The sequence below is a fragment of the Callithrix jacchus genome, chromosome 16, assembly GCF_049354715.1.
Source record: "Callithrix jacchus isolate 240 chromosome 16, calJac240_pri, whole genome shotgun sequence".
NCBI classification, from domain to species: domain Eukaryota; kingdom Metazoa; phylum Chordata; class Mammalia; order Primates; family Cebidae; genus Callithrix; species Callithrix jacchus.
The window spans coordinates 24,460,698-24,485,035 of record NC_133517.1 but is presented as its reverse complement, the minus strand read 5'-3'; the positions used below and the strand labels follow the sequence as shown (position 1 = coordinate 24,485,035).

Sequence of the window (24,338 nt, the reverse complement as noted above, 5' to 3'; positions counted from 1 at the left end):
TCAACTGATATAAATTTTTAAAAATATACTTGCCCAATTTTGATGCTTTGAAACTGAACTGTTCAGTAAGTAGGAGAAGGTTAAAAAGAGAGATAACTATAAAATTATGTGATCAACCCCATCCCAGAAGAAAAATAAGTATTTTAAGTGTTACAAGAAATACATAAGAAAGCAACTGAGTTTGAGGGGAAAATGCCAGATATTGTCTTTTGGCAATTGGCCCTATTCTTACTAGCTTCCATGCTCCCCAGTATTGCAGAGGCTAGAAAACTAAGAATTGCATTGCTTACACTCTTTTACTATCTAGTTCTCCACATAAGATTTAGGGTATGTCAAGCAGCTATAGTCACTAGAAGATTTAACAGGTAGAAGAGAAGTAGAACCGTTTATTTTCCTCTAGCAGCAGTTCCAGTTGGGTGGATTTTGTAGGTACAAGGTTGTTGGTTATTTTTTAAAATCTCCATACTTCTATTAATATTACAAAGGATGTATGAAATCTGAAGCAATTTCCTGGAGTTTTCTAACTTCTGTGTGGCAATAGCCAATACCTGCACTGCTCTAGCAGAGGGTCTCCTTGAGGGCTCCACCCTTGCTGCAGACATTCAGATATCTCCATACATCCTCTGAAATCTAGACAGGGGCTCCCAAAGCTAAACTCCTTTTTTTTTGAGATGGAGTTTCGCTGGTTACCCAGGCTGGAGTGCAATGGCGTGATCTCGGCTCACTGCAACCTCTGCCTCCTGGGTTCAAGCAATTCTCCTGCCTCAGCCTCCTGAGTAGCTGGGATTACAGGCATGCCCCACCATGCCCAGTTAATTTTTTGTATTTTTAGTAGAGACAGAGTTTCACCATACTCTGTCTTTTGCACAGCAGCAAGCCCAACACCACATGAAAGCTGCCAAGGCTTGGGGACTGCACCCTCTTAAGCCATGGTCTGAGCTGTAACTTAGTGCCTTTTAGCTGTGGCTGGAGCTGAAGTGGCTGGGTGCAGGGTGCCATGTCCCAAGGCTGAAAAGGCAGTAGGACCCTGGGCCTGACCCACAAAACCGTTTTTCCCTCCTAGCCTGCCAGGCCTGTGATGGGAGGGGCTGCTGTGAAGATCTCTGACATGCTCTGGAGATATTTTCCTCATTGTCTTTGCTATTAGCGTTGGGCTCCTCATTACTTATGCAAACATCTGCAGCCAGCATGAATTTATTCCCAGAAAATGGGTTTTTCTTTTTTACTGCATGGTCAAGATACAGATTTTTTAAACTTCTGCACTTTGCTTCCCTTTTAAATATAAGTTCCAATTTCTTATCTTTTCTCTGTGAACAAATATAGGTGTACACTTTTATCAAAAGCCAGGCCACCTCTTGAATGCTTTGCTGCTTAGAAATTTCTTCTACCAGATACCCTAAATCATCTTTTGCAAGTTCAAATAGGGCAGGGGCAAAATGTCACCAGTCTCTTTGCCAAGGCATAAGAAGAGTTACCTCTGCTCCAGTTCCCAAAAAGTTTCTCATCTCCATCTGAGGCCACCTCAACCTGGACTTCATTGTCCATATCACTATCAGAATTTTGGTCAAAACTATTCACAAGTCTCTAGGAAGTCTGAAACTTTCCCACATCTTCCAGTCTTCTTCTGAGCCCTCCAAACTGTTTCAACCTCTGCCATTATCCAGTTCTAAAGTTGCTTCCACATTTTTAGGTGTCTTAAGGCAGTACCTTACTTCTGGTACCAATCTTCTGTATTAGTCCCTTTTCACATTGTATAAAAACCTTCCTGAGACTAGGTAATTTATAAAGGAAAGAGACCGAATTGACTCACAGTTTCACATAGCAGAGGAGGTCTCAAGAAACCTATACTCACGGCAGAAGGTGAAGGGGAAGCAACACATATTACATAGTTGCAGGAGACAGAGAAAGCAAGGGGGGAACTGTCAAACACCTTTAAGCAATCAGATCTCAAGAGAACTCCCTCACTATCAGGAGAACAGCATGGGGGAAACCACCCCCATAACCCAATCACATCCCACCAGGTCCTTCCCTCAACACGTGAGGATTACAATTCAAGATGAGATTTGGGTGGGGACACAGAGCCAAACCATATCAATGGTACTTTCTGGAATGTTATGCAGCTAATATGACTATAACCTGAGATGTATAGAGATAGCAGAATGTAATATTAAAACAGAGTTTAGTCTTAGATGATAAAAGATTATCAATAATTATAAGAATTACATTATTATAATAATCATGAAGGAAGATATCAATTCTGTGTTTCTGAAAGATAACTGGCTGGGCACAGTGGCTCATGTCTGTAATCCCAACACTTTTGGATGGAGGTCAAGGTGGGAGAACTTGAACCCAGAAGTTTGAGACAAGCCTGGGCAACATAGTGGGGCCTTGTCTTTATTTACTTATTTATTTATTTATATTTTTGAGACAGAGTCTTGCTCTGTTGCTCAGTCTGGAGTGCAGTAGCACAATCTCGGCTCACTGCAACCTCTGCCTCCCAGGTTCAAGTGATTCTCCTGACTCAGCCTTCTGAGTAGATGGGACTATAGGCACATGCCACTATGCCTAGCTAATTTTTGTATTTTTAGTAGAGACAAGGTTTCACCATGTTGACCAGGCTGGTCTTGAACTCCTGACCTCAAGTGATCCAGCTGCTTTGACTTCTCAAAGTGCTGGGATTACAGGCATGACCCACCAACCCTGGCTGGGGCCCTGTCATAAAAAAAAAAATAGCTGGGCATGTTGGGGCATGCTTGTGGTCCCAGTTACTCAGGAGGCTGAGGTGGGAGGATCACTTGAGCCCAGGAGGTTGAGGCTGCAGTGAGCTCTGATTTTGCCATTGCAATCCAGCCTGGGAGACAGAGTAAGGCCCTGTCTAAAAAAACATAGTATGAAAGGTAATTTTAGGTATATTTATTAAAAACCAATTAAACAAATAATTTGCTAAATTTTTAAGAACAATTTTAGGACTTTTTTGAAACATAGTATTATAAATAATATAACCACTATAAAATATTCCTCAATGAAATAAATATATTCAACTAAAATATTCAGTGAATGAGTTAATGAATATATTACTTATAACTATAAGTGCATTTCTTATTAAGATATTCTTACTTAAGACTATACAATTATATATTTAACTAAATATCGATATATTTGATATAGAGAATATATTTGATATATGCAATATACTGCAGAACTATACTGTTCAATTCATGAGTCACTAGCTACATGTTATTATTGAGTCCCTGAAATGTGGCTAGTCTGAATTATGCTGCAAAAGTTAAATATACACAGAATTTCAATGAAATAGTACAAATAAAATAATGCTAAATATATAATTTATAACTTTTCTATTGACTACATGTTGAAATGATAATATTATGGCTATACCAGGTTGAATAAAATGTGCTATTAAAATTAATTTTACCTGTTTTTTTTCTTTCTAGTGAGTACTAGAAAATTTTAAATTACTACATTGTTTCAATTATATTTCAACTTGTAACTCATTATTTTTCCATAGGACTCTGCTATTTTAAAATATATATCTCATGAATATACTAATAAAAATTATATTTTAAAGTAAACTATCCTATGTTCTGTTGCTTTATACTAAATATTCCTTAAGTTGATACAAAGAAGAAAACATTCATGGTCTATATTTAACAACAATATTCATGAGGTAAATGCAATCATATTCATTGATTCTATTGAAAAGAATATTTTAAAATTATTTGCTATACTCTTATCTGGCTTTATTTTTTTCTAAAGCCCTTATCATTACTTCACTTTGTACACATATACACACACATACACACACACTTAAACATAAACTCAGATTTGCATACAGAAACATATATATGCACATCTATTACGTTTATTTTAAAATATCCTTTTCTTTGCTGACATATTAGAATGGAAACTTGATCTTTCTCATTTATTATTATAATCTCAGTTTCTTAGAAGTATGTCTAGCACAGAGTAGGCATTCACTGATATTTATTGATCATAAGATTTTGTATAATTTGATAATTATCTGATAAATTGATCTTTACATAGGATTGACTTTTGGAATATTAGTTTTTGAAGGATACATTTGTTGCACTTATAGTCATTGGAAAAATTGTAAAAACTAGAAAAGGGAGATATGACGGGAAGCAGAGACGAGAAAAAGAGAAAGAAACGTATTGAAAGGTAATTTCAGAGGCAGATTCAGTAGGATATATTGAACAATTGAACGTGACATCTAAACAGGTTTCTCCAACTTACCACTTTTAGGGAATACAGGAAGAGATAGTGCTTTTGGTTTCATACATGCTGAGACAGAACTACCTTCAATATATCCATATGGATATCTGGTAGACACTTAGAAGGACAAGTCTGGATCTAGTGAAGGAGTTTGGAATGGAGCGAGAGACCATCTGGCTGAGAAAACCTGGTACAGTTATCATCTGAGTAGTTAAAGTTGAGCAGTGACACTTCTTGCATCTAACTATTTTTACACGTAGAATGTGTGCATTATATGAATGTTATATTTAAGAACATATAAATAAGAAAGTGCTACATTTTTTTCTTTTTCATAATAGGAAGCCCAAAGCAGTAATTTATTTTTAAAGGTAGCCTTTAAAATTCTGTTGCATCTTCTCAGTTGCTGGAACACTATTGAGGAAAATGAACTAATTTATGACCAAAGACGTGAACTTTTTATCTTCACACAATAGCAAATAACTAAGAATTAATCAAACAAAAAAAGTGTTTTGATTTAATTTAAGGAAATAACAGCTGCCTAGATAAAATAATCCCATGACTTTCATTCAAGTGTAATCCATGAAATAATTTGCAGCTGCTTGAACTAGACAATGTGGGAGACGAGTGAATTTTCACATCTGTTTCAAGGAACTTTATAGCTAAAATTAAAAGCTTTCCAAATATTAGTCCCTTCACAGTGATTCAGTGATGGGTTACATGAGAATTTTATGGCAGTTTTCCCCTGCATTGCAATTGGTTTGTTGTTTTACATCGATAAAGCTGATTTGGTCAAATGTTTTAAGCAGATGTTATACATTCTGAGTGAATTATTAAAAATAAAGCAAATGTTAAGAAAACAGATCAGGACTTAGACAAGTTTAAATAAAATGTGTATGAAAACATTTTTATTATGTGAGACAGCTACAGTTCCCAAAATGGGGAAAAGAAAAAAAGGAGAATGAAACATAATTCACTTTGTTGGGACATTTTCTGGTTGAAAGATGAGGGAAAGATGTCCAGGGCATGTTTCCGTTGGTTCTCTATTTTTACTGTCATACCTTAAATATGAATCTAGCATTCTTCTTTAGTACCTTGGAATAGTACAATTTCAAGCTCATAAATAATCAAGTTCATAAATAATAAGAACAAAATACATGTCAGAAATTATAGCTTTTAACTTTTTAGATTAACCTTAGTTAAAAAAAACTAAGTTAGAATTGCATTTGAAAAAACGAGAGTCTTGTGGAATTTAAGTGCTGCATTGAAATTTTCCATTCTAATAACATAAGAGTGAGTAGGTCACAGAATATTTACTCTGCTTGACCACATAAGATCAATAAACAAAGAAAGTGATTAGACCAATTAAGTTAGGGAAAATGTTTATATAAATTTAAATTTACATATATTGCATGTCTTCAGAGAAAGAAACTTTCTGAGATTTTCTTTATTACTTGCCAGTTTTTAAAAATTTCTTTGAAAGGAACCATCAACAGCCAAACACATGATGACCACAAACTTTTGTAAAGATGTGTAGGCTAGAATGTGTTTGCTTAGATTGCAAATGAATCACAAGACTTCTGCTAATTGAACCCCTCATTATTTAAATTGTGAAGGCTCTTCTGTTAGTCAGAAAAATAAAGACATCTGGGAGTGGTTTTCTTCCTCCAATCTGGAAAAATACACCAGTTCTAGCAAATTCAAATCCAAACACTACCCAAAACTGGGTTTCTGCATCAGATGCATCTTTATTATTCTCAGTTTTCACACACCACAAATACAAAAGATTATATCGTATACACTAAAAAAATGACTTTTGTTTCCTGTAACTTTTGTCACCCTGTGAAGGTTTGACAGAGATTACAGATTGTGAACAATTCTCTTTTATAAAAATAACAGAAATTCCTGGCCTGTGAACTCATGTCAGGGGAGGGTTAAACCTGGCCTGGTGTAACTGAAAGTTCAGTAAGAGTTTTAATTGAAATACAACACATTGTAAGCAACACAGAAATCTAGAGACAATGTCAGAGGAGGAATTGTTGTATCAGGGACCAGATTTAAGGGGCAGTAGGCAAAGGTAACAGAAAGGAGAGCAGCACAGAAGATGGAAGGGTTCAGGAATACAACTGGAAATCAGAGTGAGGAAAGCTGGGCAGAATGTTCAGAGTGTAGACCTGGATAGGGCAAAGATGTTACCTAGGTAGTCAAGAGGAGAGGTTGGTTAACCTAAAAGACTAGGATTATGTAAATTGTTGATTATGATAAAATTATGGGAAAAAATGGGTAATTTTTTCAAATATGAAAACTGCAAAATCTTGCAGAAGCTCACCATTTTAATTACCATTTTAAAGTATATTTATTCATTTTGAATTCTCCCAGGACTTCTCTGGATAGAAAACATCATATATTTAAATATTTAATATTTCTTGAGAGTTGAGTCAGTTCTTTTGAAAAGCTTCTCCCTCCCAGCATTTTAGTTATGGAAGGTTCGTTGGTCCAATTAAGTACAATTATATAGCAGAAAGCATTATTTCAGTCACTATAAATGATACATCAAACATATTTATTCTTTTTAGTTTCTAAACTAATTGATAATCCTATTTAATGGAATTTTTATATTCCTACAGCCCCTGTATTAATAAATAAGGTCCTATGTTGAGAACTTCCTATGTGTACTTTATTAATGTGTTTATTGCTAATGAATTTTGACCATAAACCTAATAATGAAACGTTGTACCATATTTGGTGATACTTTGATTCTTGATCTAAACCACAATTATTAATTGAGCTCATTTTGATGAGTGCTTCTGCACTGGCTTACATAAAATGCTAACTCAAAAAAGCCATTTGGAGAGAGAAATGTATTATACGCTAATTGCTACAGTCCCTATTTTAGCAGTTAACTTTTCTGCATCCGTGCTCTAAATTTGTCATTAGTAAAGTTGACTCTGCCCGAAATCAATTTACTTTATATACATGACACAAATGCACAAAACTGAATCGACATATTAGTGGATTTCAGTTCAGGATTTATTTTTAGTTTATTTTTTCTTAGATTTCAAATGGAATAAGACTTGGATGATGGACAACTTCCATTTTCCCATTTCCTTCTTTTCCCATATTCTGTCTTTGTATTTGCTTAAGTCCTAAGCTCTGATACTACTCTTCCTTTACTACACCCTTAATTCTATAGACCTGTTTCACTTCAATTTTCCTCCATTTGATGTCCTTTCCACTTTACTTCCCTCCCTGTCTCTCATCTCTACGTGGATTTTGAAAACACTGCTGTATTTTGAAAAAATCAAAATAATATTTATAAAAGATATATCTGAACTTTGTGCTATTAATATTGAGATTTTCAATGTATCATGCAACATTCTTAATGAAGCAAATTTTAACCAACTAATTGCTCATAAAAGCAATAAAGTCTATCAATACACTAGTCACAATTGTCAGGAATGTAAATCCCATGTGGTTAATCTGAAATGGCATTAAGTTTCATAGCTATCCTCTTCATCTCCCCTCCAAATTTCCTTTATTTCTATCTCATGCTCAGCCCTTTGGAAGAAATAAAAAAGAATCAAATTTGGAGATGAATTCAAAAGAAGACCCTTGCTGGCCATATACTAAAATTGCTGTTGATGTATGTTGGCCGTGGTTGCCAACTCACTCTCCCTTGTGGTGTGCCACAGGGAGGAGCAGGCACATGACATACCTTTCCCATCACTGAGATGCAAGCCACATGCCACAAGATGTTGCCACCCTGTCTGACACATTGTAAATCCATTTTCCATTCTGTGCTGCTTTCTTGGAATTCACATGCTGTTCTCATCCCTTACACTTCTAGCCACAAAACATTGCCACCCCGAGTGGAATTTTACAAGACCATTTTCAATTCTGTTTCATTTACTTGGAGAGCTGCCTCTGTGAAACTCTTCCTTAATAACATCTTACACAGCATTCTATCACCTCAGAACCTCATCTCACTTCCGACATTAGATACATAGTTCGAGTTCCCTAAAAGTGAGTATTTGATGATAAGAGAAAAACTAAAAATATGAAAGTGTATCAATTGTCTGCACAATATGTTCCTTTAATCCAGCAGCCCTAGACTCCTTCTGTACTGGGAGCAGGCCAAAAATGTTACTGTCCTCAGTCCCTTGTACTTGTTCTCTTCTCAGCCCGGGCCTTTACCTACCATACTGTATTCTCTCCCTATCTTCATGTCTGCTTAAAGTTCACCTTCTCAGGGGAGACTTCCTTAACTATTTTATGTAAGAGAGCATCCTCTATCATTCTTTATTCTGTTATACTGCTTATCTCCATAGCATTTATTATCTCCTGAAATTACATTATAAATTTATTGTACATCATCTATTCACTAATAAATTCTCAGGAGGCAGCCTGGGGAATGTAATGAGATACCATCTATACAAAAAAAACAGAAAAGAAAAGAAAAGAAAAAGGAAATTAGCTGAGCATGGTGGCACATGCCTGTGGTCCCCAGTACTCAGGAGGCTGAGGCAGAAGGATTATTTGACCCCAGAGGTCGAGGCTGCAGTGAACTGTGATCATGCCACTGCCCTCAGGCTGGGTGACAGAGTGAAACCCTGTCTCAAAAAATAATAAATGAATAAATGAATGAATGAATTCCCAGGAGGGCAGGAATTGTCTCACATTCACTTCTATATCCCCATTTCCTCGAACAGTCCCTGAAATATCAAAGCACGCTAGTTACATATTGAATGAACAAGTGAGTGATCACAACACCATGATATATATGTCATTATTGTCTCCATTTTATAATAAGGCATATTTTAGATAAGATTCATTAGGAAGTCTAAAGGATTTCCCTAAAATACAAAAGTATTAATTGGAAGAGACAAGAATTGAAGTTTGATCTGTCTGAATTTAGAGCTGAGGGTCAGGTTTTATGTACATACAGCTGAGGTATCATACACATGCCTTCTACAAATGATTTCTCAAACTAGTGTTTATGTTAGTTAACATAATATTATTTGTCTTCTGTGTTTCAATTTGTATCAACATATCTAGTTAACTCTGTGTGAGAAACCACTCTCCAGTTTCAAATTTTTAGAAGAAAAACATCATTTGTTGAATGTTTGCTGTGTTTTAATCACGCTTTTAGGTGCTGCAATGGACTAAATATTTCTGTCCCCACCAAAATTCAGAGGTTGAAATCCTAACCTCTGTTGTGATGGTATTAGGAGGTGGGGCCTTTGGGAATAATTAGACCGTGAGAGTGGACCACTCATGATAGGATTAGTGTCCTGTTAGGAGGAACCCCAGCGAGCTCTCTCTCTTTCTGCCACCTAAGAATTCAAAAACAAGAAGGTGGTCCACAACCCAGAAGCGTGCCTTTACTAGACCCCAAGCATGCTGGCACCCTGATCTCAGACTTCCAGCCTCCACAACTGTAAGAAATAAATTTCTCCTGTGGATAATCCACCAGTCCATGGTACTTTATTCGGCCAAATGGACTAAGTACTTTCAAATGCTACACCTTATTTTCTCCCATAAGACAACATCTAAGGCAGTGATTGTCAACTATGGGTCATTTTTCCCTCCCCTTAAAACAACGGAACATTGGGACAATGTCTGAATACATGTTTTTGTTGTCATAACTGAGGAAGGGGTGGGGAGTGCTACTGTGATCTAGTTGGTAGAGGTCAGACCCCCACAAGTAAGAATTATCCAGCCTAAAATGGTAACAGTGCTAGGTTGAGAACCACTGCTATAAGGTCATCAAATGCCTATTTACTGCATTACAGCAGGTACCATATATGAATAAAATGGGTAGGTATAAGACAATAAAGGGTGTAAGCTGAGGATTGGGCAGATTTTTGAAAGAGTTTAATATGTAGGCCAAACAATAGTGTAGGCCAAGTTCAGCCTATGCAATCCGACATTTTGTTAAGAGAGTTTAGTCTGGTTAAGTTACATAGCTAGTATGTGGTACAGTCTGGATTTGAACGCTAAGGCAATGTTCTTCCGACTGTAACACAGTAACGTATTCACACTCTGTTGCTGATTCACTCTACCTTACACGAAGAAGACTTGCCCTGTAAAGGTTGCTCTGCCTTAACCATAACAGCAGTCTCAGCATTTCATCATCACTTTTCATCATTCATCGCAAATGATACCTTACTAATTAACATTTTACCAGGAATTTCATAACACTATGAAAGAGATGGTTAAATTTAATTCTGCATAGCAAAACTTCCCCCAAATCATCTTTAAACATCTTTGTTCTGTCACCAATTTTTGTTCCCTGTGGCTGCTCCATATTTTGCATCTCATTTTAAAAATTTTTTTATTCTCTCAACTTCCCTAACTGTAGTTTCATCTCCAGTCCTTTTGAGCGACAGTTTATCACACTCTGTTTACATAGCCACTACATACCATGATTAATAAAACAAAGATGCTATCTTGAGATGTATCTCCCTTGTGAAATATTGTCTGCTATGTCCACTTACTGCAATACCTTTGCTATTACAAAAGTCTCAAGTTCATTGCCATACCATTGACCTACCATGCTGTTGTATAAGCAACACAAAAAGCATGTTATGTTCTGGTCCCTTTCTCACTTACAACTTTTATTTATTTATTTATTTATTTGCCCTTTAAGAGCATCACATGTCAGAAAGAAAACAAGAGGAAGAGGTAGGTAGATAAAAATATGCTGAGCATATTTGTGTCAGGATGACTCTAAGATGGCCCCATGATCGCTGCTTCCTAGTATTTATGCCAGTATATGATTCTCCTCCATTGAAGGTCATCTGGATGTAGTGACTTGGCTTCTAACTAGAAGAATGCTGTCCAGTTGATTGAACTTCACTTCTGTGATTCGGTTACAAGAGACTGATTTCCATTTTTGCTGGCACACTTTCTCTACTGCTTTCTTGGCTTGCACGCTTGCATGAAACAAGTTGCAATACTGGGAAGGCCACAGGACAAGAAACTAAAGGTGGTCTCTGGCCAATAATCAGCTAGGAACTGACACCCACAGTCCAACAACAGTTAACGAACTGAATTCTGTCAACAACTGTGTGGCCTTGTAGGCAGATCCTTCTCCAGTTGAGCTTCAGAAGAGACCCCAAGATCCCTTGCTGGTCCCTTGTTCCCAATCATGTGAGACAGCCTGAAGTAGAAGACCCAGTTAAGCTGTGCCCAGAGTCCCCAACCCATAGACTGTGGGATAATAAATGTGTATTGTTTTAAGCTGCTAAGTACATGATCATTTGTTACACAGCTAGAGATAATAAATGCAACACTCAAGCAATTTTTCTTTTCTTCAAGTTATTTAGAATAAAATTCTTAGTGAAGTCTCAAAGAATTACTTCATTGAGCAGTTTCGCCTTGAGTAACCGAAGTTGAAGATCAGGTGAGACTTACATATAGAAGAAAAACATGTAAGATTCCAAACCACCTTATTTTAAGATACTTGGGCATTCAAATTATCCCCTAAAATATTTTCCCTAATTATAAAATGGCGAGAAAAATTACGAATTCAAGACTGTTAGTAATTAAATGTTAATATGTGGCCAAATTTATGACATAGCCAAGTGGACCATAGAATATTTTATACAGTATTTACCGTTTTGTTATTTTAAATTATTTATAAAGGCTGAAATTTTCTCTTTTGTGTTGTGGTGTTTATTATGGCTATGATGTATTGATGCTGTGTCTTAAATTCAAACCACAATTATAACATCGTTTGGGTAGGAAAAATGTGATACAGTTTGTGAGTCTCTGATCCAATATGTGGTTTTTACAAACACATTCTGACAAAAAGTGGAGTCAGCTTGTAGCAGCTTTTCATAGAAGACACACACACACACACACACACACACACACACACACACTGCTGGAGCACCAAAGCACCATGTGCCCACTTTGTCCCTGTTGTCCCAGCTCAACATTTCCACTTGGACTCCAGCCATGGCTTAGATAAAGCCACAGCCAGAGGAGCACACAGCCAGTACTTCTCCTGGGGTTCATCTCCTAGAACTTTTGAAATTACAAAGAACACTTCAGATCCAATTTCAATATATTGGTGTTCCCACATCCAGACAAATATTTATATATTTCCAACTCTATGGATCACTATTTCCGACCGGAAACAACTCCCTCCACCCCAGGAAGCTTGATTTATTTATGACCTCTGAAACACTTGCAGAGTGCCCTAAAACAAACTACAGTTAGGATGGATGTAAAATGTAGTATTTATTTTCTAGAAATGATCTGACCTTGCTCTCAAACCTCCATCTTGTTGGGTAATGGGGGGAAAAAGAAGATAAATTAAAGTAATGCACACTTATATCTGCCATCTACAAGTACCTTCTTTTTCCTCTGCTTTAAACTTTTTTTTCTTTTCCTTGCAATCTTAGTCTCTTTTTGACATAGCTATAGTCGAATTTTGAGTCAAAATCCCTAAAAAGACTCCTTTTCTGTTTTCAAGTTTCACTTTTCCTTCTTGACACTCCAGGTGGCATCTGGCTCTAAGGGGAAGCCTGCGTGTCCTCAAAGCAGTGATAACAGAGGAGTGCCTCTCTGTGCAGGACCTGATACCATCCTTTGTGATCTTTGCTGACTCTGGGGATATAGCTCTTCTCCCTGGTGACTAGACCTGGCCTATCCTCAGCATGGCCAGGAGCCTGGTGACCCATCCCTCTACCACTGATTCAGCTCCATATTTACTGTGGACCCTCGGAATTCCAACCCCAACTTCTTCCTGGACTCTGGCCTAGGCTGGGATGCCACACCCTCCAGTGTGAGGTCCCTTTGCCCCTCACTCAGCCAGTCTTACTATTCTCAATTTCCAACTATCCTCCAGGTTCCTCTCAGGGCACACAGGAACTGGGAGCTCCTCCCCATCAGGAGTTCAGCAAGTGTTGGAAGTACTATCTCAAGCCCATCTTGCTAGTCTCCTGCTCTCCAGCCCATTTCACCCTGCACTTCTGTGGTATGTGAATACAGAATGGAAATCGATGGCTCAAAAGCTACCATATTTTCCATCAATCAATCTGGGGTTTTTGAGTAAAGACTCTGTCACCTTCGTCTTCACTCTGGCTATTTCTACATACTACACACCCAAGTTTTCTACTCCAAGGGGTAAACGAGAACATTTGTCTCTGATCTAATTTTGTCTTTTTACCTTTTTTCCTACTGGCCAGAATTATAAGGGCTTTCTCTTTCACTGTATCACATTATATCTATATTTTGTTAAATTGTGACCATGATACATAATTAAACTTCTGAGGAGTTTTGCTTTAGAGATACAAAGGGAGAACATGTAGAATTAGGAAAAGTTCCAAAATTCTCTCTCCACAGGTCTTTCTTTAAGACGACTGTGTACCTGCGCCCTCAAAGAAGTTAGCTTTGAAACAACAGCTGACCAGTAAGTAACCTCTTTATTTTAGATGGTACCTTTTCTTCCTGGAGGTGATAGCTTCATTGTGGTCAAAATCAGCAGGGAAACATGATATAAAATTAAAACATGATTTAAAATTTAGAAAAATATATTGGTTCAAGGGCAAAATATTATCCATATGGTTCATGATAGCCAGCTTCTCTGCATGCCTTGTTTGTTGTAGCCTGCCTGTTCCTGCTCAGGTTTCCCTCTCATCTGCAAAACCCATCATGATTTATCTGCCAATAAAAACTCAATCTTTTCTTTCTTTGTTTTATTTTATTTTTGATACAAGGTCTGTCTCTGTCACCCAAGCTGGAGTGCAGTGGCACGATCTTGGCTCACTGCAATCTCAATCTCCCAGGCTCAAGTGATCCTCCCACCTCAGCTTTTCTAGTAGCTGGGACTACAGGCACATACCACCACACCCAGCTAATTGCTATATTTGTAGTAAGATGAGATTTCACCATGTTGCCCAAGCTGGTCCCAAACTCCTGAGCTCAAGCGATCCCCAGTTTCCTCCCAAAGTACTGGGATTACAGATCTGAGTGATAGTGCCCTGCCCAACCTCTCCTTTAAAGTCCAGCTCAAACATCACTCCTCCGTGAAGACTTTGCCATTCACCTAGCTCTCAGTAATTATTTCTTTCCATTGATCTTCAGTAACACATTATCCATAGTATTCAAAACTTAATTAGATATTATATCTTTAATTATATATTAAAATATTTTATTTTAAATATTTGTCTGTCATTCGTTTACTCAGACATCCATTATTGACACACAGGTGGGGACCATCTGCCTTTTGTCTGTTCCCCTCCAGGTCCATTTGAACTCTCATTAGTTTGAGAAAAAGCTTTTAAGCTATTTGCTGATTTTATAGTTCTTAGTTGCATTCACATTATTTTGATTTTTAAAAGTAAATTATTAGCTAAAAGGTCACGCACAATGGCTCATGCCTATAATCCCAGAACTTTGGGAGGCTGAGGTGGGAGGATTACTTGAGCCCAGCAGTTTCAGGCTGCCTGAGCAACATAGGGAGGCCCCATCTTTGCAGAAACTTTAAAAATTAGCAGAGTGTGGTGTTGTGCACCTGTGTGGTTCCAGCTACTTGGGAAGCTGAGGTGGTAGGATCGGTTGAGCTTGGGAAACAAAGGTTTCAGTGAGCAAAGATCACACCACTGCACTCCAGCCTGGGTAACAGGGAAAGACCCTGTCTTAAAAAGTAATAATAAGATGTTCAACCTTTGGCAAAAGTAAAGAACTACATTTAGATAAAGAAATGGGAAAGAAGAAAGTTGGAGAGTAAAAAATCTAAAGAACAAATTTATGTTATTCTTACCATGGAGTGAAGGTCCTTAAGTATTTAAGTCAGTGGCATAATTTTAATCATTACTCTTGCGATTTTATTAAGAAAAAAGAGAGAGACTATGAGTCTAAACATCCCTCACAATCATTTTAAGAAAATTGATATCCAATTGAGACATTCAAGACAGGATGATGATCAGATCTGAAGACCAATTTTAAACTGCTAAATAGGAAGGGTATAGATGGTCCAAATAAGAAAACAGCATAGAAAAAGGCATACAATAGAACTAATCATAAAAGCCTTCATCTCTGCAAGATAAATTCAGGCCACAGGGCAAGAATTTCCATCACTGTCGCCTCTTGTACCCTCAAGTTTAATTTCAACAACATATGTCATTCCTACTTTCCTTCAATTTCACTAAAACCCATCAGCTATGTGCCTCCAAAAATACTGCACCTTTCTGGAAGAAAATACATACTCTCAATGCTCCCATATGAGAAAGCAGCTACATTGTGTACTGCAAAACCGCCAATATGTATGCAAGTGGATGGAGCAATAAATGGTGCTAGAAACAAAGGCAGCCAGTTCTGGAGCCGTCAGCACCTTATAAGATAACGAGAAATTACATTTTTCTAAGTATGGGAATTTTAATGTAAATATTGATTTATCATTTTTCACTGTTATTTAAATTTATTAAATCAAACAGATCTACAAGATTCTCAAAAAGTACCATGTCAATCCATGAATGAATGAATGAATTACTTAAGTAATGAGGTAATGAGGTGGGGAAAGGACAAATATAATAATTGTTTTCTATGTCCATTTCCCATTGATTTTTTATTTTCTAAAAATCAGTAACTATAGCAAATTTTATCCCTAGTGCAATAGTAGGTATTTAGTAAATGTTCATTGGATGTATAAATATGTAAAAAGTTCTGAGGACAAATACAACTGGATGAGTAAAGTGATATTCAACTAAACAATCTTAAATGGCAATATGGGTTGAAAGAATCAGACACTTGAAAGGTTTTTCTGGAGCTGGGGCATGATATTATTTCTATATTGTGTCAGAATACTGGAGAGATGATATGGTCTAGTGGTTCAGAGTGTCACCTCTGGAGCTACACTACTAAGATTCAAATTCTGATTATGCTTCTTATTAGCTGTGTGATTTGGGGCAAGTTGTTTAATATCACAGAGTCTCAGCTTCCCCATAAACAAAATGTGGAAAAGAACTGGCTAACTCAATATTGTTACGTTGGTTAAGTGAGCCAATGCATGAGAGGTGTGAAGTGGTGTCTGGCATATAGACAGCAGCCATAAATGTTAGTGATATTAGTTTGGGAAGTAATAATGGATGAGAGGTGGAGGCAGTTGCAGATAATGACATGAGATGACTGCCCTATCTCCCTAAAGCTATGGGAAGAGCGTTCCATCATCCTGCATGTTCATTTCACAGGTACCCTACCCAGCATACTTCATGTCCCAAGTGATCTTTCACAAGTTTGATTTTCTGAACTTTCCAGGAGAAGGCAACAAACATTAAACTTGGCATATGGTGTTTGAAAACAAACGCACATTAATCTGAAGTTAATGTGAAAAACAAAGCTTTTCTCTTCTGACTCATGAAGTACAAGATTTCACTGTAGGTGTTTTCCCTCTTGAGGCCTCTTCTCACTGCTTGTTGTTTGTAAGTACACGGACAATTGAAGCTGCAGACTTAACCAACATGCATTTTCACTTTACCCTTTAATCAAAATTGTTAGCAGATTTAAACTCTATAAACAGTAGTTACCAACCATACAGCAATCTGTCTCTGAAGTGGAGGTTTGTATAAACTAGTTGATACTGACATAGGTTCATGTCACTACAAAATAAATGCTTATAAAACTTGAGGGCAATGAGTATAATCTTTCACTTTAATTTTGAAGACTAACAACTATGAGGAGTGGCTTTTCTTCCTATCTGACTTCAACAATGCTGTGTATTAACTCTGTGACATGGCTGACTTCAACAATGCTGTGTATTAACTCTGTGACATGGCCGACTTCAACAATGCTGTGTATTGACTCTGTGACATGGCCGACTTCAACAATGCTGTGTATTGACTCTGTGACATGGCCGACTTCAACAATGCTGTGTATTGACTCTGTGACATGGCCGACTTCAACAATGCTGTGTATTGACTCTGTGACATGGCCGACTTCAACAATGCTGTGTATTGACTCTGTGTCATGGCCGACTTCAACAATGCTGTGTATTGACTCTGTGACATGGCCGACTTCAACAATGCTGTGTATTGACTCTGTGACATGGCCGACTTCAACAATGCTGTGTATTGACTCTGTGACATGGCCGACTTCAACAATGCTGTGTATTTACTCTATGACATGGCCGACTTCAACAATGCTGTATATTTACTCTATGACATGGCCGACTTCAACAATGCTGTGTATTAACTTCTATGACATTAATGCTTTATGGTTACAATATTAATTGACTCTAAAGGTATAAAAATGCTTATGTAATGCATCCATTTTTGTGGGCTCAGCTAACCATCCTAGAAAGGACCTCTTGAAATTAAAGTATTTTACCCAAGACTAAGAAGTTCTCTAATTTCCGTTTTTCCAAACGAAATGTAGTTGACCTGATTTGACAACCAAGGAGAACAAATACAGCAGTTAGTTCTATCTTTCATGGAAATAGCTCATCAGTTTTCATATCTCTACCTAAACATTTCTTGTTTCCATCTCTATACCTTTGCTCATGTAATTTCCCTAATGTCTCTCTGAATTAGTCATCCCCTTGAAAACACATCTTAAGATTCACTGTAACCAGAAAATATGGATTAATCCATTTTCTTCTAGTTAATCCTTGTTTCTTCATCATTGGAATATATAAATAAAATGTACACAACACTAACATTCCCAATTAGTTACTTTTACTTAGTCCCTGACTGGTTTCTTACAGTTTTCAGATGTCCCCAACTAAGTTAAAGATTGAGAAAGGTGTAGTAACATCTTCCACCTCCTTCTATGGCTCTGACTTAGTGGCTGCACTTCAGAAAGTTTAGTAGATACCTAACACTGAGTATGTGAATGAAGCCAAGGATTTATGAAAGTTTGCCTATCTTTAATTATCTAAGTTCAAATATGATTACATTAGTTTTTAATATCATACAGATTTCTAAGGTTTACTATACTAACATGCATTTGATTATCCCCTAGGAATGAACTAGAGAGCCAGGTAGTGCCTCATTTGAGAGAATCACTACATAAATAATACACCCACTGTTTATATAGAAGTGTCAACACTAACTGCTGGTGCATGCAGTACCACAAACAGTACATTCTCCAGTGCACTGCTCCACATAATTAGCTTCATGAATTACTGTTTTCCTGCCCACCCCTCTTTCTCATGTATCACTCTTCCAGAACCCCTAGAAGTAACTGAACTGCATGCTAAAATTAGCTCTTGAAAAATTTATGTTGAGGCTTATTTCTGTTAATTAAAAAATTCTCTATTGCATATATCTCAAACATTACATAAGCATACTGCATGCAGATATTAGAAATTCACATGTGAGATTGGTCTTCTAGTCTACATTCAATAGTTTTTCCTGAGTGAACATGAGAAGTAACCATGCATTTGATCCATGCTCAGCCTCAGCCCTTAACGATCCTTAATTGCATTTGGGTGAATCTTGGAAATGGCAGAAATTCCCTTCTGTTTCACCTCTTTTGGATCATTCTTTACCTCCATCTGGCTCCACTTGCCTGGCTTTGTTGTGTGTGAACCCATCACCTCCCACCTTCCTGGAAACTACTGGTTGGACCATAACTGATACTTATCTGTCGTGTTTCTCCCTCAAGGTTCGCAGGCCTCCAAAACTAAGGAAGGATATTAATGGTACAAGAAGAACTTAAGCATTTTCCCTGGAAAAGTCATCCAGGCTATCCAATGAGTTTTTCCATTTCCTTACTCACCATCAATTTTCTGTCTACAGCATACTGAATTCTGCCTTCACCATGCTGTGTTCTCAATAGAGCTAATAATTTCCCAAATGTCAATCCTACTGACACTACTCAGACTCCATCTTAGTTTGACACCAGTGATTATCAACTTCTCTTAAAACTCTTTCTACCATTGGCTTCTGTGACCACGGCAATCTCTTGTTTTCTTCATAGCTCTTTGTGAATTCTTTCTTTCATTATGTTCATTTTGAGATTCTTCAAGTTTACATGCTTAGTTTTCTTATTCTCTGTTTATCCTAAAGATTAATTTCATTACCATGGGTTTCAACTATCAGAAGCTTACAAGTAACCTCTAGATGTACCCATAGGGAGCTTAGCCTCATATAATCATTGTGCACTTGAATTTATAACACAGAAGTTAGGGATTGTTTTGACTCCTATTATACCCTCAACACTCCTCTCCCTTACTTCCAACCTACACTTCCAACGTTTTTGTTTGTTTGTTTGTTTGTTTGTTTGTTTGTTTGAGATGGGATCTTGCTCTGTCACCCAGGCTGGAGCGCAGTGATACAATCAAAATTCCTTGCAACCTTGAACTCCTGGGCTCAAGCAATCGTCCTGCCTCAGATTCCAGAATAGTTAGGACTACAGGCCAGTATCACTGCACCCAGCTAATGTTTATTTTTATTTTTGTTGAGATGGGAATCTCACTATATTGCCCAGGCAGTTTTGAACTCCTGGACTCAAGTGATCCTCCTTCCTTGGTCTCCCAAAATGCTGGGATTACAAGTGTGGGCCACTGTGCTCAGCTCCAAGTATTTCTTATATTCACTCTTTTCACTTCGTCCATACTATTAATGTTTTGGGTTGAAACATTCATCCTTCCTCTGTCGGATTGCTGCAAATGCCTTCAACTCTTCTTTTCATTTCTTAACTCAACCCCTCAGAAGGTATATGTGCATCTGACCATGCCATACCCAGACCTTCCTTGCCTACAGAACACATCTTAACTTCTTTAAATGTCAAAGAAGTTGCTGCATGTGTCATATGCTGCCTAATCCTCAATTTCTTTTCCTGCTTCTGACTGTGATCTAGCATCATGGAGTGGCTGCTTCCAATTTCCATTCACCCATTATGCTGTTTTTTAGCATTGTGCCTTTGCTCATACTGTTCCCTCCACTTCAGAATCCTCTCTCCATCCTCTTATCATCTACATCTTCATCATCAGAGAAATTCTATCCAAAATTCAAGGCTCTTTAACCCTCTCCTGATAGCTCTAGAGTGGTTTGGCTCCCTTGAGATTCCCCAAGTTTACATGCTTAGTTTTCTCTCTTTACGCTCTGTTCTCTCCTAGAAGATTGCTTTTATAACCATAGCTTTCATCTCTCCATAGCTCTAGAGTGGTTTGGCTCAATTTTCTCAATGTTTCTATTATACCCTTTTCTTTCACATGGTATTATACTTTTTACTTGACACATCTTTTTCCCACATACATAGAGAATTTGAAGACAGAGTCCACGTTTTATTGTTTTTTTCTGCATTTGGTGTCTTCTTCACTGCCCAGCACATAATACAGGCTTGTTGAATAAATAAGAGAGTGAATAAATTAATAAAAACAACTATATTGTTTCCCACTATCTGTTCAGTTTTTGACCAGAAAGTTCTGTTTACCTCACTTTCAGGAACTTCACTGGCCTCTCTGACCACACAGACTTCCAAAGCTGCTCTATAATTCATCTTCATTAGGGTCTTGAACATCTCAGCCACATCCTTTTGAACATATCTTAGCTATGACCTCTGCCAGACATGGTCAAGACTACACACATGTGCTACCTCCTAAATGACATTAATCATTGCTCTTCTTGATGCCAAAAGCTGTGGGTAAGAAATAATAGGACAGATTCTCCAGATTCCAGAATTTGATACTGAACAGTCTTGTAGGTTTATTTACAAGGTACAAGGAATGACTTAACTTTACAATAAAACCTGGATTTTTCAGGCCTCAAAGTGAATGTCAAGTAGATGTCATGGGCTGAAAAGTGTTTCTCCAAATTTCTTATGTTGAAGTCCGAATTCTTAGTACCTTAGAATGTGACTGTATTTGGTGATAGGATCTTTGAGAAAGTAAAGTTAAAATAAGGTCATTAGAATAGGTCCTAACACAGTATCACTGCTGTCCTTATAAGAAGACATGCAGACACAGACATCTGCAGAGAGAATATCATGTAAAGATATAGAGAAGTTGTGGCCATCTGTAGCCATCTGTAAGAGAGGCTCCAGAAGACATCAACCTTGATCTTGAATGTTTATCCTTCAGAAATGTTGTTTAAGCCACCCACTCTACAGTACTTTGTTATGGCAGCCTTAGTGAACATGGATAGTAGATAATAATGTTAGTCTTAAATATTTTTATTATTCATTGCAGGGAAACATAAATCTTGCTGCCAATGAAGCAAAGAAAAAAATAATAATTGCTTTTCTCCTTTGTCTTTTCTTGATGAACAAAGCCTTAGGAGACTAGCCTCGGGATGCCTTCAGCTCTTGGTGATACACTCTGATTGAGGATAAGAAACACAGATGGGAGTTTTCATTTTTAAAACACTCACAAATGGCAAACATCTGGGAGATATGCAGTACGTGGGTGAATGTTTCCTGAGAGATGTCACTGTGCAAAATTTTACTCCTGTGGCCAGAAGTGCTTTGAGGATAGACACATGGAGATCTTGAATTAGTTTCACTAGTTTATTTGCATGTCAAAATATCCAAGAAACAAGTAAAATTCAGCCAAAAACATATCTTAATGCCAAGGATTAATTAAGTGCTATAGTAACAGAATTTTTAGTTTAATAGATTTTATTCATGACCTCAACTATGCCTTCCTTCACTCCCTTTCTGCTCTCGCAGCCATTCTACAAAAACATCCAGTGATCACTGCCTTTCCATTATAGCATTTTCCCAACAAATAGTAAAGATTAGGAGGCAGGGTATCATGGTGCCTGTGTTGATTTAGCTACAAATTTATTGGATGACATTAATCGCACTAGATCCAAACCAAATACCAACAAATACCATTTAGCTTCTGAGGTAATACTGTATGTGACATCAAATCTCTTAAAATACAGTAACTTCTGATTATTAGAAAGCTAATTAGTAGATCGTAAGATCCTTTATACTGTTAACTCTCTTTGTAATTTATGGCCTACCTTTTATCCATAAATATTTTGTTATTTATGATTTTCTTAATATTCAGTCAGGATAGATGAGGAAATATCTTTTCCACCAACAAATATTTGTTGGATACATTATTCCAGGCACTGGGATGTAAAATAAAGTAAGACACAATTCCTGTACCCAGTTACTAAGAATATTTTTCTTCACAATATTAATACAAGCCATGTTACAAAATACTTATTAATAGTTTGTTTTCTAGATTTTTCTTAAATATAACAGAATGAATTATAAACAATCATGGTTTGGTTTTCTTCAGTACATAAATTACGCTTCACATTGCATTGGTTGAAAGTTACAGAAGATGTAATAATTTTGCTTTATCTCTGACTTTATGAGGAATTTCATATAGTTTTCATAGAATTTGTTTTTTAGAGCAGTATAATGTTCACAGCAAAACTGAGCATAAAGTACAGAGATTCCCTGTGTACCTCCTGCTCCACACATACACCACCTCCGCCATCATCAACATCCCCCAGGGGTTCATCTGTTACAAGTGATGAACCTACATTAACATATCACAGTCACCCGAAGTCCATGGTTTACGTTAGGGTTCATTCTTTGTGTTTCTACATTCTATGAATTTGGACAAATGTATAATGACATGTGTCCACAATTGCAATATCAAACAGAATTGTTTCTCTGTGCTCCAGTGGTTGATCCCTCCCTCCTCAAGCCCTGGCAAACAGTGATTCTTTCACACTCTTTGTAGTTTTGCCTTTTGTAATGTGCCATGTAGTTGGAATCATGTGGTACATAGTCTTTTTAAATTGGCTTACTCCACTTAGCAATATGCATTTAAGGTGGCCCCTCCTCCTTGCTGCCTCTCTTCTTTTCATAGCTTGCTAGTTCATTTCTTAATAGTGCTAAAAAATATTCAGTTTCATGGCTGCACTACAGTTTGTTTATCCATTAACCTACTGAATACCATCTTAGTTTTTTCTAAGGTTTAAAAATTATGAATAAAGCTGCTATAAACATCTATGTGCAGGTTTTTGTGTAGACATAAATTTTCAGTTCATTTGGGTAAATACCAAGAAGTGCTTTTGTCGAATTATATGGTAAAAGTATATTTAGTTTTAAAAGAAACTGCCAAACGGTTTTCCAAAGTGACTGTACTATTTTGCATTTCTACCAGCAATGAATTAGAGCTACTGTTGCTCCAAATCCTTGTCAACATTTGGTGCTGTCAGTGCTCTGGATTTTGGCCCTTCTAATGGGTATGTAGTAACATCTCATTGTTGTTGCTTCAATTTGCAATTTTCTGGTGATAAATGATTTGGAGCACATCTTCACATGCTTATTTTCTATCCATATGTCTTCCTTAACGAGGTATCTGCTGAAATCTCTGGTCCAATTTTTAATTGGATCCTTTGTTTTCTCATTGTTGAATTTTAAGTGTTCTTTATATATTTTAGATGATAGTCTTCAATCAGATATACCTTTTGCAAGTATTTTCATCCAGTCAGTGCCTTGTCTTTTGCAGAGCAGAAGTTTTTAATTTTAATTAAGTTCAGCTTACTTTGTTTCCTTTTATAGATTGTGCCTTTGGTATTGTATCAAAAAGTTATCACCAAACTCAAGGTAATCTAGATTTTCTACTATGTTATCTTCTAGGAGTTTTGTAGCTTTGCCTTTTACATTTAGGTCTCTGATCCATTTTGAGTTAATTGTTGTGAAGGGTGTAAGATCTGTATTTTTAAATGAGGATGCCCAGTTGTTCCAGCACATTTTGGTGAAACATTGTCATTGTTCCATTATACTGCCTTCACATGTTTGTTAAAGATCAGTTGATTATGTGGGTGAATTCCACATTTTTAAACACATGAAAATTGTTGTCATAAAAAACAGCTCTATTTATTATTCTAACTGATTTGTTGTTCATCTAGAACTTGTTTGTACTTTACTTATGTTTTCTAACAGAATGATTTGCTGTCTAACTTTTGCCAATAAAGTATACATTGTTTATCTTTTGCTATTTAAACCCTTTATTTCTGAATTTTATTTAAAAATGTTATTAAAATTTGGCTGTTGGCTTAAAAAATAAACAAACAAACAAAAAAACCCTCCATGTTGAATGGTACATAGATAGCCCATTCAGTCTGAAGGTTATTCCAGCACCGCTAGATCTTTGATTCTTCTCTTCC

General features: G+C 36.9%; 1 long non-coding RNA gene and 1 other non-coding gene across 2 annotated transcripts in view; one reads left to right on the top strand and one right to left on the bottom strand.

The window, feature by feature from the left end:
* Nucleotides 1–24,338, bottom strand: part of C16H8orf34 (uncharacterized protein C8orf34) — a 451,907-nt gene that overhangs the window by 158,084 nt on the left and 269,485 nt on the right. The gene's annotated exons all lie outside the window — the stretch shown is intronic.
* LOC118148384 (uncharacterized) overlaps nucleotides 13,107–24,338 on the top strand; it is a 30,691-nt gene continuing 19,459 nt past the window's right edge. The window contains exons 1-2 of the long non-coding RNA XR_004735193.3: nucleotides 13,107–13,234; nucleotides 13,603–13,669. This is a non-coding gene — a long non-coding RNA (uncharacterized LOC118148384). The remainder of the gene's footprint in view (nucleotides 13,235–13,602; nucleotides 13,670–24,338) is intronic.